Raw genomic sequence first — 20,663 nt, forward strand, 5'->3', positions numbered from 1 at the left:
GCAGTTACTTGGTTTCGTTTGAGTTTACCTTATTTTGGACAGTGGTTGTTTTGGTTGAACACATGTTATGTTACTTGGAATATAAATGCAGGATAAAATTAGAATTTGAAAGAAATTTGTTTGAAAACCTTGAGGTTCCTTTCAGAATCAATATTTTCTATGCATAATGCTACAAAATGAGTTTGCAATGACTCCAAATGAGGTTTGTCAATGTACACAAATGTCATTTAAAAAATAAGTATGCAAGAATGAGTATCTACACACCAATGTTAGTCTTGCATTGCTACATTTTAAATTACATTTTTATTTTTTTTTTAAATTGTAATTCAAGCACAGTTTGGTCATCTGGAAATGCTTATGAATCTTTTCAAAGGGAGTTTACTCATTTTTTTTGCACACTGAACACGTAGCGCAGGGGTGTCAAACTTCATTTTTGTCTTGGGCCGTATTGCAGTTATGATTTCCCTCAGAGGGCCGTTAGACCAGTGAAATGTTTAATCACCAAATCATATAATTACTGTTACACAACAAATGGAGGGATAACTAGTTTTGAAATCAGAAGACAAGGATAATAGTTTCTTCATGTATTGTTTAAGTTACTGTAGAAGAAGGGTTTGGGAACAGAAAAATGCAATATCTCAACATTGTTTATTATGACAATTTGGAATTTGGGTACAGATTTTAGCAAAAATCACGGAATTTTATGTGGTCCGCGAAAGCAAATTATGTGGCAGGCCGCATCTGGCCGCCGGGCCTTGAGTTTGACACCTATTATGTAGAGTATCATAAACTATGGAAGAGGCCTTGTGGGATACACTAGTAATTTACTGCTGTGCATTTCTGGGATGTCAGAATCAAGGGTGTGTCAAGGGAAAATGAAAACCCTTTATTAAAAGAGACCGAACATGTTCTCGAGAACAATGAGAGATAACATTTCATAAAAACTTGAATGCAAGGATATAGTTCAAAGACATGACTACTCCTTAAGCGAGGTCATAGACACACATGAACAGGCAGTTATCATCTGCCTCATGCAACTGTCCCCCCGACCACAGACATCTTGCTTTGTCTGGCAGCAAAGTGATAATACAATATCAAAGAGAGAGAAAGGAACAAGGTCTACTTTATCCTCTCAATAAAGCAAAATATGATACGAGGTTATAATTAACATAGGATGCTTTTTATAAGTGCAAAGGGATATATTTTTCTAACAGGTGAGATGGTTGGAGCCCATTCTTGCTGACCTTCTGCAAGAGGCAAGGTACACACTGGACTGGTCACCAGCCAATCACAGGGCGCATCTAGGCAAAAAACATTGACACCTCTCGACAGTTTGAGTCTCCAGTGAACCTCACATTCATGTTTTTGGAATGTGGGAGTACCTGGAGAAAACTCACGCAGGCATAGTTGAGAAGGCCACACAGCAAGGTGTTGAATTCTGTGATTTGTGCCCCGAAACAGAGAACTTTGACGCATAAATGTTAACCACTACGCCACTATCAAACCCCACCTTTGTTTACATTTAATTTAAGAGAGAATGCATAAATGCCGACAAATGATCAGTTGTTTGTTTTGTCTGAATTGAAACTAGTATACACTTCTAAAAGCCAAAGGGCCTTCATCTTTTTTTTTTTTTTTTTTTTTTTTTCATTTTTTTATTTATATATTTTTTTAATGACCCTTGTTTCATTATCTCCTCCAACCTTCTTGATTGAGGGCAGAGCCAGCTGAGGTAAACAATGGTCCTTTTCCAGGCTTCCACTAGGCCTATAATATAATGTCACCCATCATGAGATGTTTTATAAAGAGAAGAGAGGGTTTTAACAATAGCGTGTCGGGCGGAATAATCATATGTCCAAATATTGTCAATTTAATATTTTTCCACAGATCGATACTATTGGGCCGACCCCATGCCATCTGTTTTTTTGTTTGTTTGTTTTTTAAAACACATTATTAACCAATTTAAAGTGTTGAAATTAGTTTGAGACCAAATCTATTAACGCTCTTGGACACTTCAACTGTCTGAGAAGTGTCGTAAAACTCCACCTTTTCCGCACTCAGCAGGAGCCGTGTGGCATTGTCGCCTCGAGATTGAAAGTCTGGATGTTTTTTTTTATTTTTTTTATTTATGTATTTATTTTTTAAGAAAATAACTGAAAATAGGTTAGAGACATTTGAGTCAATTTGTTTTGTTAAAAATTAATAGTTGTAATGCTTCAGTGCTGAAGGAAATGATCAGCCACAAAGGTAAATTTGTGAGCAGGTTAATTTCCATCTAATACAGTGCTTAGTCAGTGCATCATTTTATTTCTTCCATCACTCACGGATCTAAGGAATTTAAAAAAACTAAAGTGGGAGGATTATGTCACCACACTTGTTTGCTTTTGTGAAGTATTAGGCTTTGACGTGGATGACTGGCGCTGAAAACGTGTCCTACCAATTAAATTCATGACCGTGTGATAATTCTTTTTTTTTTTTTCTCTCCATATTAGCAATTTAACGTGATTTTTGGTTGGTGTTTTACTGATGTTACTGTGTAATGTTACATGATAGCATAATAAGGTATAAAAACAACTTGAACAATGCAGTGTTTGGTAACTCAAGCAAGTAAATTCTGTATATTTGGAATTTTGTTATCTTTGGTTCAGCTTGTGGACGGGAAGGTGCACAAAATATTGACTGGATACTTTTATTTTGTTGGTTAGAAATACACAATATTAAGTTAAGCTCAAGTTAAGTTAACCTAGTGGGTTTATCTTCCATCCATCCATTTTCTACCGCTTATCTGAGGTCGGGTCGGGGGGGCAGTAGCTTTAGCAGGGATGCCCAGACTTCCCTCTCCCCAGCCACTCCATCCAGCTCTTCCGGGGGGATCCCGAGGCGTTCCCAGGCCAGCCGAGAGAGAGAGTCTCTCCAACGCTGGCGAGTGGGGTTTTCTTGTTAAAGTAAAAACTGATTAATTACAATTGTGTGGAACTGGTGGACATGAAAATACTAAACCTTTCATTTTTTTCAGTGAAGTAATTGAGTAAACTACAATCATATTTTAGTTTGATACAGTCAACCTGATGTTGATTTAACATTTTTTTTTTTTTTTACCATGGTCATCGTTTCATTGGTTTGACTGTTTATGACTAGGTTCATGATATCGTGCTTCGTGACTAGAAGGTCATAGTTTTTCTTGGCGAGATGGCACAGCTATTTAGTAATGCTCTTGGCCCATAGAGGTGTCACATGCTAAATGACCCTGAATGGGGGTTGCTGAGACACAATAGTTGTGGGGCTGATTGCCCTACCTAGCCCAGCCCCCACCAGAGTGCCCTGCTCCCCTAATGTCAACGCCAAGCCAACGCAATAGACTGAAATTGATTTGTGGTTTTTGGGGTGGGTACACCGCGGACCGAGCCAGGTCCTCAAAGAGAAATATATGTGGAAATGTTATTAAAAGTAACCCCCTTCTTGCTTTTCTTATCCTAGTGGGCCTTGTGAGCATGAGTGGAATTCACCAGGCTCTGCCCAGGTGGGTCCAGACCTGCCTCTGCTTGTCTCGGATGGCTCGCTATCATCTAAGGAATGTGGATGAGGGATGCCTGGCCTGCCCGTGATGGGCTGCAGAGATGGACAATGTCTGCTTGGAAAGGGTGCTCATGCGCACGCACACACACACATACATATGCACAACCATTTGCAGGGGGCCCACACCCATCTTTATCTCCAGTGCCAGATGACCTCCTTCTTTGTGCTGATATTGGGCAGACGGGCCCTGGCCTTGTCTTGCTCACTGGCTTTGTGTTACTCTTTGACATGCTGAGTTTGTTTCATCTTGGAGAGAATTGCATCAGAATGGTGGCACCACCCAGATGTCTTGTACAGCACAATTTCTTCTTTCAAGAAGAAGAAAAAAAGGATCATGATTCATGTTAAAAAAAAATGGAGATGACCATGAGGCAACTTCAAGTCAAAATGTAACCTTACTATGAGACATGATTTTTTTCAGTCAGTCGGTGAATTTCATTGACTTAAGCGTTACGCAGCTGCCGAACTAAAGGGTTGCATCTGACAGGTGAGCTGGAAACTGTCCCAGCTGACTCTGACCACCAATATTCCATTCAATCTTCTTTGTTGATTTGCTAAGCGAAATTACATGATTATGCGGTTGGCCTTATCATAAGATGCATGGTGTCCATTTTAAGTTAAGTTTGAAAATATGGTTCCTTGCCATCATATGAGGAGCTAAGATGACGTGCTGTGGCGAACCCTAACGGGACAAGCTGAAAGAAAAAGCAAAGAGTCCTGTGAGGGGGACACTGTAAAGTGAATTCAGTTGTTTTTTCTAAATACAATTTACATTTTTAGCAAGTGCTGGAAAGACATAACTCTGTAGTACTCAATTCTGTGCACCCTCCCCTACACCCAGTGACGTACTTGAACCCCTATTATCTGGTACAATTGCGACGTGCAGCTAGCTAGCTAGCAATGCGTGTACCAGCTGATAGTCCGATGACATGGCCGCTTTAGAGCGCCTCGTTGTCAGCAGTGAGTGTGCATGTCACTCAGAGAAAGGTGGAAGAGAGAGGAGGGTGGAATTATTTTCATAAAAGTCTATCGTGACAGCCAGCGTGTGGACCAGGGCTTCGGGCTGGCGTGGACGCTTTAGAGCGCCTCGTTGTCACGGAATGGAAAAGCCAGTGGGCGACGACCCGGTGTGATATATTCCAGCTACTGATATATTTTCTCGGCTAGGCGAAGACGAGGATGGTATTTTTTCCATATTTTTTGCCAGTTGATAGATGAGAGGGGCGTGGCTTGACACATTTGGTGGTAATGCCCACAGCGTTTCAGAGCGGAGAGAAGGGCCTCATTTTATATACTGTACTTGGCTCTTTTTTTTTTAATCATACAAATTTTTCTGGTTTGTTAACGACACTTTTTCTCGACTAGACGAAGACGAGGATGGTAGACAAAGTAGCATCCGTTTTTTTTGCCAGTTGATAGATGAGAGGGGCGTGGCTTGACACATTCGGTGGTAACGCCCACAGCGTTTCACAGCGGAGAGAAGGGCCTCATTTTATATACTGTACTTGGCATTTTCTTTAACCATTAAAATTTCTCAGCGTTGTTAACGACACTTTTTCTCTGTGGTTTGTCAAATTTAGAAGGTATGCTGATTTCATTTTACGAGGACTTTGTTACCTCTTTATTGGAAAACATGACATGTCATACAAATCTGTTCACTTCTCTTGTTTTTAGGAAATAATCATGGGGTAAACTTTTCTATAACATTTTCTATTGGTTAAAGTTGCTGATAAAGTAAACATACCATACAAACAAGATCCAGAGGGTCTCCCCATTACACCCATCACATACGTAAACATTCGAACCATGTGTTCATTTATTTCTAATGATTTGATGCACATTAATCATTTTCAATAAGGTGTATTGATACCATTCACCGATGGTGTAGTAGTTCCTCACCTGACTTGAGTGCAGGCAGCGTGGGTTCAGTTCCCACACACTGATGGTATGTATGTAAGAGTGAATAGCGACCAGTCTAGGGTGTACCCGACTTCCCGTTTAAAGTCAGCTGGGATAGGCTCCAGCTCCCTGTGATCCTTAACAGAATAAGTTTTATGATAGAAGATGGATGGATGGATGGAATTAATGCCTGCAAACAGTTTGAGAGTCATCTCCTGGTGGAGAAGAGAGGGATCCCAGTTCCTGCTATCCTCCTTCTCATTTCCCTCAATCCACTTAGTAAACTGTCTTCTTCTCCTCGGTCTGGCTCCTCGGGGGAGAGTGCAGCATGCCGTCCCACGGGGCCAACACGTGTCTCGGCACTAAAGTGCAGCGCTGCGGGCGATGTATATTTATCTCCATTTGTGTAGCGTTGCATTGATTTTTCTTTGGCCGTGCGCACACGTACAGATGACTACACTTTTGCTTCAGCCCCCCCCCACCCAACCGCCCCTGTGCCCCGTCTCATTATTTCAACTCACACAGATGCTTCCCCCGAATGCGCGGGCCTCATGTTGGCGGCAGGAGTACAAGGATTCGCTCCCTCCCTCATCAATAAGCCATCAGTATTGATGGACGGCTGAGTACACTCAGAGCATCAATAGCTGATCTAATATTCAGGGGGTGGGTGTCCAAGGCCTGTTTCCCAGGTAAAGACATGAAGACAAGGCCAAAGCATGGCAAGACTGAGTGAAATGTTTCAGATATTCTCTACTGTTCTGCACTGATGTGATCTCATGAGAATATAGAAGGAAATGGTCCAAAAGTGCAACAAACACAGCTGATGTGCTGCACTGTACACACTACATTTGCCTTAATGTCAAAGCATGTAAGGCCTAGCGTGTCAGGCACATGCACACATAGACACCAAGTTGTACTCAAGCACCTGCCCTTTTGACCTGGATGAAAAAAGTGCCCCTTTTGCCCTTTTTTTTCTTAATTCATCAATAATTGAAATATAGAAATTACCTTCTCTGTGATCAATTCCACCTAAAGTGTTTTGATATTTGAGTTGCAGTTATTTGAGTCCTTGGGAGAGTTATACATATTCTCACACCTGAATTTATATGGAATTAATCAGAGGCACTTTAAATGGTGGCAGGTGGTTGCTGCCACCCATTTAACTTGAGTTTGATTGTTAATTCTTAACACATTTATAAAAGCATGTGTGCACTTGTTCAACCACGCTATCTCAGTTGTTTACTTGTAGTTCTTGTGTCAATTTTTTTCAATTGAATTGTTCAAGATATAGGTTAACTAATAATGGGGGAAAAGAGGGGGTGGGGGTTGATGGTAGGGTGCCGACAGAAAATTTGGACTGACAATAAAAAAAAGTGCCCACCCCTCATTTTCTAACAACTGGGTATACGACAAACAAACAAAAGCAGAGCAATCTGACCTGAGGCAGCGGAGAGGATTCAGGCGGAATTAGCATCTTTTATGCTCAACGGGTATGTTTCTCACATGTTTGTGATTTTTAATTGATTGTACATTTCAAAAAATAAAGCTTCAAACCGATAACAGTGTAATAGTAACACTCTATTAAGGAATAAGTCATGCTAGCAACGTAGCAGCTATGGCTAACGTCGGCTTGTTTACAGTGCTAATGCTAGCTTAGTATTGCTAACGCTGTTATTTTGTTGAAGCTGGACAGCGTTCTATGTGGCGTAAGTAAGCAGATAACCGGGAAAAAATACTGCAAATAAGCAGGGGGGTTCTGCAAAAAAGGGTGAAAAAAGGGTTTTAAAAAATGTGAATAAGCAGGGGATATCCGGTGACAAACAAAATACATGAATAAGCTAGGAAGCAAGAAAAAAATACCACTAATAATAAGCGTTGGGTTCCACAGAAAACATTACTGAAAATGTAAAGAAGAAAATGTGGTTTGTTAAGGTGTTTGGAACGGATTAAAGGCTTTTCCATTCATTTCAATAGGGAGAGTTGATTTGAAATACTAGCTGAGTTTTTCCTCTCATGTAAACCTTGTGGTCGGTCCCATCTACATGTTGCATGATGAGGTGCTGCTCCGGGATCAGTAGACATCTATCTGTTCACCCTTTCCCAACTCTCCTGCGAAATAAATGGATCTTTTCTCTCTCTTATGTTTTCTCACCTGTTCTTTAGCCTGAATTGAACCTGGATTGATGAGTCACTGAGTGCTTGACAGAGAGAAAAGCCCAGAAAGCGAACCCGAGCGAGATGAAGGAGAAAGGGGCTCGGCAGGTGGTGGGCACCGCCGCTGCTTCAGCCCGCCGACTCTTTTCAACTGGCACACAACTGCTCGGCTGCCACTGAGGCCCTGCTTTCCATCAGAATATTCCCCCGTCTCCTCCCCCTCTTGAAAGCATCAACGAAGAGAACAGGCTTGGGCCGGAATAATAGGATCTTTTCTTTCCGCCTCTGCCATGTGTGAGGACGCCAAAAATGGGCCGGAGCGTGAGGGAAAATGATTCAAAGTGAGGTTTTCACCTGCTCCCTTCCAAGCCGGGCTCTGCTCCCTTTCACAGCATGCTAATGCCAGTTCATCTTCTAAACAGAGCTATTGCAAGCCCCATTTCTCTCTCTCTCTCTCTCTCTCTCTCTCTCACACACACACAAACTAAGGTCCTTATTTTCTCTCTTTTGTGATGACAGTTCAGATGATTGTGCTGCCAGACCTCAATTTTGTTAATCACACTCATTATCATCATTAAGCGATTTTCAGAGCTAAGAATAAGTGGTTGACTGGCTTTGTGCTACAGTCCGCATTTCAGTTTTTTTTTCTTCATACTCAATGGAAGTTACTATTTCTTTCTGTTTCTTTTTTCTTAAAGAGTTAAACACGTACCAACTATTCAAAAAATTCTCCCCCACCTGTCATCTGTAAACACCATTTTCCTCGCAAATGCTGTATTTTAGCACTTACTAGGGCAAGGAGCCATATTTGGTACATGCCTTAATATAAGACATAATCATGCAATTTCTCCCAGTCAATCAGTGGAGAGGTACTGACAATGCTGAAAAAGTTATTTAAAATTTTTTTATACTGAAAGTAGGTCAACAGTATACTTCTATATCATTATTACAAATAGTAATAGCAAGCCCCTCTCTCACTTTCTGTATACACTACACTGGATATAAAAAGTGTGCATACCCCTGTTCAAATGCCAGGTTTTTGTGATATAGAACATATGAAAGAAAATGAGACCAACATAAATCATTGCAAAGGTTTTTCCACCATAAGTGGGGCCTATAACCTGTAAAACTTAATTGAATTTAAAAAACATGTTTTCAAGAGGCGGCACGGTGGTCACCTGGTTAGCACTTCTGCCTCACCGTTCTTAGGACTGGGGTTCAAATCCCGGCCCCGCCTGTGTGGAGTTCCAAGTGTTGCATTGACATGACTGGTTATTTATTTTTACATAGTTAAGACACTTTCTTTTGCCGCTGCTGTTGGGCACAAGCACGTCTTCATGCGAGTTCTTCATCGTTGGTTTTCGCTACTTTTCTTCTTCGGGGTCGGTGGACTGCAGGCATCGAAACTGGGAACCGACATTTTTTTATTTGAATGATTCCTGGAGAACCGGAATGTTAGTCTCGATTTCTCGATTCTCCATGCTCAACCCTACCTCCACCCAAGCCCCCAGTCACATTTTTTTGTAGCTCAAAAAACTGGCATTATAACGGGTCTGTAGACTTTTTATACCCACTGTATGTGTCCTAACCATTTGTGATCAGAGGATGAGTAGTTTCATTTTATTTCATTCATTTATATTTTGTGTGTGTGTGTGTGTGTGTAGGTGGGGGGTTTACTTTTTATACTTGTACAACCGTTCAAGAATGTTATAAAATATGAATTATTCAGCATCGTCCGTTAGGTGCCATTTGGTTTTAATTTTACAGACGTTATCTTCTTTTTACACTTGCATGACAGTTAAGTGTGTTTTATAATTGCTGCAATTACAACTGGGAACAGATTACAGTGGTGCCTTGCAATACGAGTTTAATTCCTTCCTTGACCACGCTTGTACAATCTCATGTCATCTTTCCCCAGTGAAATGAATGGAAATGTCATTATTAGTCTATCATAGCCTCCACTAAGAATACTTTTTTTTTTTTTTACCAAAATTGTTTTTGGTAAGTAAACTAGCACTCTATAACATTGCACTTTATAAAAACATATAGTAATAACATAATTCAATGTAATGTTAACAAGTAAACAGTTTGTGCATCATGAATAATTCATTGTTACTCCTGGTGTGTTGACTTGGCCACCAGGGGGCAGTGTAATTCTACCATGAGGACGCAAATGAAGAAAACTTAATAGTTTAACAGTAATATAACTCATTCTTCGCAGAAGATGAAGAAAATATGGCTGAGTATTGTTATATTGCCTGTCTTCATATGTTGCTCCACCATTTGTGTTCAAACGCCTATAACATTTTTGTTTCGTTTGCTAGCATTAAGTAAACGCCACGTGGTTGTTTGAAAATAGACCGTAATTATTTTTGTTTTGTATTTAGTTTGACAGTAATCTTCAATTGGGAGTGGCACTAAACAGATTAAAGCCTCTTTTTCGAAGAATTGTTCTCTGTCTGCCAAACTGCTGCTTCTTGTGAAGTGAGTTGATTTCATTGCTACCATTCAGTGCACGGATCTAATTTATTTTGCTCGCAAGTCAAAGTAAAAAACTGTCCGAACAAAGGCTCGAAATATCGAAAGTCAGGTGACTTGTATCTCAAGGCAATTCTGTATTTCTACCCAATTTATTTTCTATGGAAAGAAATTGATTGAAAATTGGAAAAAAAAAAACAGAGCTTGCGTTTATTCTTTAAGGTTCCAGGGTCATTTGAAAACGAGAGTCAGGCAGTGGGCGTGTTTCTGTCATCGTTAATTGCATCTCTAACGTAATTCAATTAACAGGAGCGTTCCATAAAAGGCAAATTTACGGCACACGTCAAAAAGGAGCGCGGGTCAAGGTCTCCTCTATAGATGTGATCTCCTCTGTGCTGTTGTTTTTCATTCAACTGAGCTCCACAAGCGCACACAAAACATCAACAAAGATGTTTCTCCCTTCTTGAGGAGTCACGCCTGTTGGCATGTGGCCTAAACTCATTGGGTGCTCTAATCTCTTCCCCTTTGCACTCATTTGTCTGTGCGTGTGTGTGGTTACATTTTCAATTCTCCCCGGTGCTCAGTGAATTAAAAGGTGCCCCCTAATTTATCATTCACAGCCTCACTTTAATTGTTAATCAGAGTCTGTATATAATCCCAATGAAACACTCGCCTGGCAGGCCCAGGAAAGACAGCAATTAAATTATTTAATCACCGCTCCGCTAATAGATCGTTTAATACTGTCAGTTATTAAACAGTGGGGGGGCATTAAACAAAGCAGCAAGAAATGCAGACGTATGCATTTGCGATAAGACTTGTACACATAAATAAAATGCTTCTTTGGCGGTCTAAATGCTTTAACTTGTAAGACTCATCACTTTAATTGTGACACATTTAATGCCCTCTATGCCTTTGTGTGTATTCTTCTCATAGCCTCTTTTAAATGTGCCTCGTGAATAGCTTCACTCACCAGCCGCGACATTACAGTTATGTATACAATTGAATAAAACCCAATACAAAATAACTAGAAACGCATGGGTGTAGCCGACCACTTGGCTTAGTCAGACTGTTATAGCGCTGTATATGCATATGCAGCATAAAAGGGAAACAAAAACAATCAAGTTAAAATAATAGGTCAGTTTAAATGAAACTGCTGTCTTGAAATGTCATTGAATATAAGAGGAAAATGTCCATATAAAAACAAACAAACAACAACAAAAAGTGTTTTGGGATGGGCGATATGGCCTCAAATTCATATTGTGTAAATTGAATCCCTTCACAGTCACGTTACATAACGTGATGGAAAAATAAATGAAAAAAATTATAGTGGAAGCATTTCTGAATGGGTTATATAATCCCTTAGCAAAGCTAAATTAAAAAAAGTGGAAAAAAAATTGTTGAGAACATTTACTTTATAGCTCTCCATCCATCGGTCCGCTTATCCTCACTAGGGTCGCTCAGCACTATGACGCAAAATAGTGCAAACAAACATGAAGAACTTTGTTGATAAAAATATTAAATATATGTATTAATAAACTTTTGGCCTTATCGACTTCTCCTGAGTGCTGGCTCACATATGCCGTAACGTACTACTAATTCACTTTGGGTTTTTGTGTGCTTACTGTGTAGCGGTTGTATTATTATTTTCTCTCTAGACATTTATTATTTACCTCCTAATTTGCTTTTGATAGTTGATTAGTCTCCAGCCTGATTTATGTTAAAAGTTTACTGTGCCACCTAAGCACTTATTCTGGTGTTTCGCTATTCTACATTTCACTTTATCTTAGCGGTTAGCTTGGCTTGTCCATCGTATCTCTTGTTGCTTGGTGTGTCGCATGCGTACCTCCTCGTCCTCCTTGAATCATAACAATATTGTCAGAGGTTTAGCTTATTTGTGAGGATTAGTGGTTTAAACTTTAGGAGCAGCTCCACACCGCGGAAGGACACTGTTTAGCTGTGCTAGCTAGCCAGCTGCAGCTCGTAGCTGGTGCGGAGCAAGTTAGCTTGGCGCCTCCCTGTTAGTTCCCGAACAGCCAGGAAACCATGGAGGGTGGCTGACTCTTCGACGCAGACGCACGTACGGCCGGCACCTCTCCAGCTCTGTGGTCAGACGTGCTTGAAGCCATTTTCATACTGAGGCAGAGACGATGATGTCATCAACAAGCGCTATTGTGATTGGTATGTAGAGGCCAAATTTATACCGTCAACCACACATATGGGGCACCCCTAAACTGTGATCTGCGTTCTGTCCGCAAAAAATCTCCAGCCATTGTGGGCTTCCCAATGGAATGGAATAATCCAAAATTTTGACTGACACTATCAAAGAGAATTTTAGACTATATACATTTCTTATTTTATTTTATGTATGTTCACTTTTAATCACTCAAAAAGTATTTGTATTCTAAAATTATTGTTTTCATTTCAATTTCAATTAGTTCATTAATTTAAATGATTTTGTATTTGTATTTTTTAAATTATTTTACTATTTCATTTTTAGATTAGTTATTTAGTGAAATAAATAAATTTCCGTGTAACTTTAAATAATAAAAAAATAGAATGAAATAGTTTAAAAATATTTTTTTATTATTTGTATTTTTTTTTAAATTATTTTTCATTTCATTGTAGTTAATTGGTTTAATAGAATTTAAATTTGTTGCTCTTTTATTTGAATTAAAATAGCTGGGATAGGCTCCAGCACCCCACGACCCTAGTGTGGCTAAGCGGTAAAGAAAATGGATGGATGGATAGATGTTTTTTATGTGGGGGGTGTTTTACATTAGTCAAATACTTTAAAGAAAAAAAAAAGTTATTCCCACATTTGAATAGTTTATTTAAAAACTGACTTCTGGATAATCTCCTGAATATCGATAACATTTAGATTTTTCACTGTATAGAGATATTTTAATTATCATTCATTAACGAAGTTATACTTTATCTTCCAATCAAAATGGATTTACTTTATTCCACAGCTATTTGTTAACCTTTTTCATGACCTCATCTTTTAGTCCCTCGCTCTGGCCCATCAGATGTCAGTTTCTCAAGCATTCCACATGTCCTAAAGTCTTGAGTTTTCAAAGACAAAAGAGGAATGAGGCAGTAGTGTCAGAGGGCACGGGGGAAATCTCCCTCGCGACACAGCCAACACCCTTTTTGCCTTGAAGCATCTAGAGTGCATTGTAAGAAATAGGTCATTGGCAGCCTCACCCTTGGCAGAGTCCTTCATAAGCATATATAATATCAATTTTCAAAGAGCTTGTCATTCATTCACATAAGAATGCAATTCATATTGCACAGATATTTAGTTTTTTAACCTTTGACTTATTGTATTTATTTATAACTCTAACCTTTCTTCTGTGATTGGCTGGGGGAAATCACATGCTTCTACTGCCTTATAGTGAAGTGTGTAGCCTCCATTTAAAGTACATTAAAAATCCTGTTACCAAGTATGGTCCCTTCACCTATAATGGGCTAAAGAAGTGCTTATGTTGGACAGTCAGCTGCTCAGTTCTGACCACTTCTAACTATTTTCATGGTTATTCTTGAGCTTGTAGAATATCTGTTTGTCCATATGACTTCGCTGTTGGACGAAAGTCTATGTCCAAATTTGGTCAATTTAATATTTTTTCATAAATGAATACTATTGGTCAGGCCCCACATGGGTTTGTTAAAACTCACTGCTGTTACTCTCAGTCCTGTTACTCAAAGGAGGAGTTTCTGTACAATACAAAAATTACATAAAAAAATAAGTTGCCCGAGGTGGGCCAATACACATTTTTGAGTAGTTCAGTATGTCAGATTTAGAGTTGAAAAAAAAATGTGAGTATATTTTGAGACACTTTGGTGGAATGACCCATATATATGGAAATTAAGGAAATTTAAAAAAAAATAAAATAAATCATTTAAAAGAAATAAATGTCCTATTATTGTTTAGTGACCTGTTCAGGGATAGACTACAACTCACCTAATGAGGACAAATGCGATTGAAAATGAATGAATGGGGGGGGGGAGGATAATGTGATAATACAGTGGGTACGGAAAGTATTCAGACCCCCTTAAATTTTTCACTCTTTTTTTATATTGCAACCATTTGCTAAAATCATTTCCTCAATAATGTACACACAGCACCCCATATTGACAGAAAAAAAAACGAAATTGTTGACATTTTTGCAGATTTATTAAAAAAGAAAAACTTAAATATCACATAGCCATAAGTATTCACACCCTTTGCTCAGTATTTAGTAGAAGCACCCTTTTGAGCTAATACAGCCATGAGTCTTTTTGGGAATGATGCAACAATTTTTTCAGACCTGGATTTGGGGATCCTCAGCCATTCCTCCAGGCAGATCCTCTCCAGTTCTGTCAGGTTGGATAATGAATGTTGGTGGACAGCCATTTTCAGGTCTGATGCTCCATTGGGTTTAAGTCAGGGCCATTTAAGAACAGTCACGGAGCAGTTCTGAAGCCACTCCTTCCTTATTACCGCCTAGAATTAAGGCCTACAATTTATATCTTGGTCTCATCAGACCAGAGAATCTTATTTTTCACCGTCTTGGAGTCCTTCAGGTGTTTTTTTTAGTAAACTCCATGCGGTCTTTCCTGTGTCTTGCACTGAGGAGAGGTTTCCGTCGAGCTACTCTGCCATAAAGCCCCAACTGGTGGTGGGCTGGAGTGATGGTTGACTTCCTAGAACTTTCATCTCCTAACTGCATCTCTGTACCTCAGCTACAGTGATCTTTGGGTTCTTCTTTACCTCTCTCACCATGGCTCTTCTCCCCCAATTGCTCAGTTTGGCCAGACGGCCAGCTCTAGGAAGGGTTCTGATCATCCCAAACGTGTTCAATTTAAGGATTATGGAGGCCACTGTGCTCTTAGGAACCTTAAGTGCAGCAGAATCATTTTTGTAACCTTGGTCAGATCTGTGCCTTGCCACAATTCTGTCTCTGAGCTCTTCAGGCAGTTCCTTTGAACTCATGATTCTCATTTGTTCTGACATGCACTGTGAGCTGTAATGTCTTATATAGACAGGGGTGTGGCTTTCCTAATCAAGTCCAATCAGTATAATCAAACACAGCTGGACTCCAATGAAGGTGTAGAATCATCTCAAGTATGATCAGAAGAAATGGACAGCACCCGAGTTAAATATATGAGTGTCACAGCAAAGGGTCTGAATACCTCTGGCTGTGTGATATTTAAGTTTTTCTTTTTTAATAAATCAGCGAAACTTTCAACAATTCCATTTTTTTCTGTCTATATGGGGTGCTATGTGTACATTAATGAGAAAAAAATTAACTTAAATGATTTTAACAAATAGCTGCAATATAACAAAGATTAGGAAGGCTCCCCACTGGCTGGCACTTTTCAAAAGCTCCATTTTAAGCATCCCAAAAAACACAGTTTGCGTGTGGACAAATGGCCAAAACAAAATATTAATGTACTGTATATTAATACTTTCACAAGCGTTGCATTGAATATCAGTGGGCCCTTAGGCATATACAATGTTGCTTTGAGCCCCCCAGCCAGTGATGTCGAATAGGGTCATTTTTAGATTTAAAGCACCTGGTGTGGTTCTAATAACATAAGAGCTGTGCCTGACCCTGTGCTCAAGACACCATTACTATGCTAATGGTTACACAGCCGTTGTGCCAGCATTGTTCTGTGAAAGCTTCCTTGAGCGTGCCTCTATGCTTTTATTAGGGAGGGGGGCACGGTCGTGTATAATGAGTGTAGATGCACGTGTGTGTGTGTGTGTAAAGAGTGTGTGGAATAGGATAGCTTCTAGGAGATAATGGAAGACTCGGTGAGTGAGTGACAGGTGCTTCTAGTCAGGCTTCTTCAGCCTGGCTCACAAGTTTCTCCGTGCCCTCCCCCAACCACGTACCTAGTGCTCCTTCTCTGCCTCGTGGCGATTGGCTGCCGGTGAGGGGAGGATGTTATAGTGTATGAATAATTGAGGAGATAGCTGGCAAGTGAGAGGCAGAGATGTGTAAGCTGACCCTTTGGCTCCCTTTGCCGCACCTCCATGTTGAACAGAAACCCAGCTTCAAGACTAATGGGATGTGGGAAATATCCAACCTAAAGCATCTCTGTCCAGCCTGCTCAGAACAATATGGCTATAACTCAACATCAATGCCACTTTTCCATTCAATTTAGCAGTCGCAGATACTGTGAGATACTATTTGTAGTACCTGGTCAGCCAGGGTTCCAAATTTGACGAGCTAATACCATACGATTGACGTAAACCGACAAGCAAGCCACCAGGGGCCATTTGATACTGAACACAAATTATTTTATTGATCATTAGAGTCTGAAAAAAGGTTTATTTTAAAAATCAGTTGCATCCGCCTGTGCCTCAGTGCACAAGTCACACTGCTCTTCTCGATCACATGCCGTGGCGCTCACAGCGGCTTACATTCAAGTGGTGCACACACGCTGGTGAAACATGCACTGCAGTGGACCTTCGATTTTCCCTTAAAATATATTGAATCACATACAAATAAGAAGACACCAAAAAATATTTAGAATTAAGCAAACAGAGAATTAAAAACAACACTAATCTTGCATTGCACAAATAAAAAAAAACAAAAAAAAAACTTATGAATTCAACTAACAATACAGAAATCATATCAATAAATAGTGAAGGCCTTTTGTCACTGAATTTTTTTTTTTTGCGTGTGTTCACCGTAGGGAAAAGGCCGCTGTGGTGCAAGCTTGCCCATATTTGGAGGTGGTTGCTTAGCGGCCTACCAGGAAGTAGCATGAATGTTTTTTCCGCTGGTTGGTCTATTGCTGTTTACACCCTGAAATCACTCCGCCTCCAATTGAATGCGCAGTCTGACATCACAGCGACGCCGCTTCCGAGGGGAACGATTTTAACCAACTGTCCAACTCGTTGTCGCGGCCTCGCAGCACATTCAGAATGAATTGGTTAGATGATAGTGTGCTGCGCACTGCTAAGTGCAGTGTGAAAATGCCTAAAAACAGAGGGTCCATTTAAATGCACATTGATTACTTGTAGTGTTAAACTTTCAGTAGACCTACACACTACCACCAATATTTTTCCAAGAATACTAACTTACTCTTAATTTGATGCAATGTCAATTCATGTCCATTTTCCAAATATGATAATGCCTAAATTGTCCTCCAATTCTGGAATCACTCATATAAATACTGTACGTTAGTTTTTCATAGTCAATAAATGCACCTACATTGTCGTGTGGCGGCAAATCCTGGAACCCCGATTATCAAATTCTAGTGACTTTCATGCACTTTCCCTCATTGGAATTTTCCAAAATGTTTCTTGGAACGCTGCAGTATTCCTTGGCTTTCCCTCCTTTGTGTGTACATAGTGCGAGCGTGCACTTTAATTCAAGTGAGGGTCAATTTGAGGTTGCTTTGCACTTACCCTTCCATTCCCATAAGACCTTCACATTCTGCAGCTGTGTGTGTGGGTACATGTATGTGTGTGTGCGTATGTGTGTGTGAAGAAGAAGGGGTAGAGCGTGTGTGTTTGTGTGCGAGTGGGTGAGCGAGTGAATTAGTTTTATGCTCCCCTGGTTTCTTTTTAAGAATGCCCAAGCAGCACAAAGGCAGAGGAGATTGTTGCCATGCAGGCTTGACCCTATTCAGCTCGTGAAGGATGTGGAGTGGCTCCACCGCCGCCGCCCTCGGTCTTGCTGTACGCCTCTGATGGGCACTGCGGAGCCTTCAAAGGGGAGCCGGCGCATCACATATGCTCGGGCTAGGTTGCCATGGTTTCCGTGGGGGAATGTGGCCGGGCAAGTTGAAGCACATCTCTGGTAGTTCCACCCTGCCTGGCAGCCATAGAGTGTGTGTGTAAATGTGTACATGGCAGGGAGGGTGGAGGCTAATTAGGGTTTGTGTAGGGATGATAGGTAAAAAACACACACAACACACACACTCACAGAATCAGGACTCGCATGTTCCATTTGCAGTGCTATCTCAGTTCTCCCTTGATGTGCACACAAATGAAGTGTGCAAGATGTATATCTATCAAAGAATGAGGGTTGGGAGGGGAGGGGGGGGGGGGGGTTCTGTGCAATCAATGAGCGCAAACATTTGAGCTTCCCCTACGTGTGATGCTTTGACAATGCTATGTATGTAATTAGCATTACATAGTAAAGATGTTAATGATTATTGATTTGGTGTGGCAGGGGGGACTGTTGATCATAAGACCCTCCACTGTGGCATTTCTTATCACAGTGTCATTGGTCAGTTTTTCTCAGTGACGTATAGTGGTTCCTTGAGATGTGAGTTGAATTCCTTCCGTGACCACACTTGTAACTCAAAACACCCATATCTTGGTACCTTGGCCACCGGAGGGCAGTATAATACTTTCATGCAGACACAAACAAAGATGAATGGTTTCACAACCACTGTAAGTGACTCAGTAAGATGCTGTAATATTAGTTAATTTTGTAGAGGATAAACAAATATATGCCGGTGAGTATTGTGATATTGTCTGTTTACATGTGTTGCTCCACCATTTGTGTTCAAATATCATTGCTTAAAGCAGTGATTCTCAAAGTGTGATACTAGTCTCACTAGTGGTATGCGGGCTCCCTCTAGTGGTATGTAAAAGAATCACTGCCTATACAGTTCAGTTTTACTTAATTTTTGAGTACTAAGTTATATTTGAATTCAATCTGTAAGAAGTACAAACCCCAATTCCATTGACGTTGGGACATTGTTTAAAACATGAATAAAAAACGAATACAATGATTGGCAAATCCATTTCAACCTATATTCAATTGAATACACTACAAAGGCAAGATATTTAATGTTCAAACTGATAAAACGTTTATTCATTTATTTATTGAAAATATTCTCTCATTTGGAATTCGATGCATGCAACACATTAAAAGAAAAGCTGGAACAGGGGCATGTTTTCCACAATGTCCCAACTTCACTGGAATAGGGGTTTGTAGTTGTTTTTAAAACTTTTATTTAGGTAAGATTAGTTATTTAGCTCTTTTGTCCAATAATTTGTAATCAAATCATTATTTTAGTGCACTTTTTTATTTTCCTGGAGTTAAGTGCAGTGTTATGCAAACTGTGCATAATGTTACAGTGGCTTATTAGAATATGAAGTATACTTTTTAGGAATAAAATATCTGTCTTGTTTTTTTATGAACGGAGGACTTTTAACTCGCCCGTCTCCTACTGTCCTCGAAAAATGTCAATGACCTCATCACTTAAACGACTTCTACTCGACTTTTCCTCATAATAATAGTCGACTCCCAAAAATCTTTAGTGGTTCAACCTACTGTGCACTCAGTGCGGTATAATGGCATGTAAGCCGTCTGCCTAAGCCGTACACTTCCAGTATGTATACAAGCAATGGCTTGAAGATGGGAAGTGGGCTCTTTGACTGCGAAAGCAATAAACGGCAACTTCATTATGGGCTGGCTGAGCAAGTGCTCGGTAACATGGAGGCAATAAGTGGGCAGGCTATAAAACCATCAACTACCTCTCGGGGAGGTCACACAGAAAAGCACATGGTGTGCGGAAATATACAGAAATGGATTTTAGAATTGTCACAGTGGGTTTATGTACACACATGTAGACACTCGCACACTGGATTAAAGGTAAAATCAGCAATTTCTACTTCATGAGTACATTGAACACCTTGACCTTGCATATACTAGCAGGACTGGCTCCAGGCTTCTTCGGTGACCTTTTTCCCACAGTCTTTGAAAGGCAGTTAAGAGCTTCCTTGATGACACTTTTAACCTTGGGGGAATCTCCTGAGCACTGCAGGGAACACGTGATGTTATATTTGTACCTTCTTCCCCTATCCCATCATGGACATTTCCCTAGTAGATAGTAGCGGACACTTTGGCCTCGTACCCTCTTCTGCGCTCCAATCAACACAATCACATTGACCCGGCCCACCTTGAGCGTCTGTGTTTTTAGTGTAGTCAGCAGTGAAGTGGCAATCAGAAATCACCCTACGGGTGTAAGCCTCCCCCCTCACTGAGTCTGAATGGATGCGCGTTAATCGTTGCTTTGCCAGTTTCGTGCTCGCACAGGCCTCGCTGTTTGAGCGGACAAGTGCCTTCAGGTTCTGCAAGTTTTATGCAGTCTAGGAGTCAGAGACATATTTGCATCGACTGTCGGTAACATCAGGGAGCTATTGTACTTCAAGGCTATAAAACTATTGCACCATGGGCATGTGACATTTAGAGCTTAGGAACATCACTGTACCTTTTGGCATTGAAAAGTGTACTGACAGTTATGGAATGTATGATGAGCCAACCATATTATACAAGCAGGGCTTGACATTAACACTCGCCAACCTGCCAAATGTGGGTGAATTTCCACTTTAGTGGGTTGTTTTTTACTGTCAGCACACCCCTGCCCCCCGTTGATGAATGTATTTCGATGGGGAAAAGCTTTGCATCACCCCCATCTCCTTCCCCGGGGACGAATGCATTTTGGCCGGGAAAAAATATTTTATTTTGGCTTGCTAAAACTCTGAGTGACCAGTGACTCTTGAAATATGAGAAACCAATGGCCATAGTGGCTGATGACCAAAA

The sequence above is a fragment of the Phyllopteryx taeniolatus genome, chromosome 3 (genome assembly GCF_024500385.1).
Source record: "Phyllopteryx taeniolatus isolate TA_2022b chromosome 3, UOR_Ptae_1.2, whole genome shotgun sequence".
Classification (NCBI taxonomy): domain Eukaryota; kingdom Metazoa; phylum Chordata; class Actinopteri; order Syngnathiformes; family Syngnathidae; genus Phyllopteryx; species Phyllopteryx taeniolatus.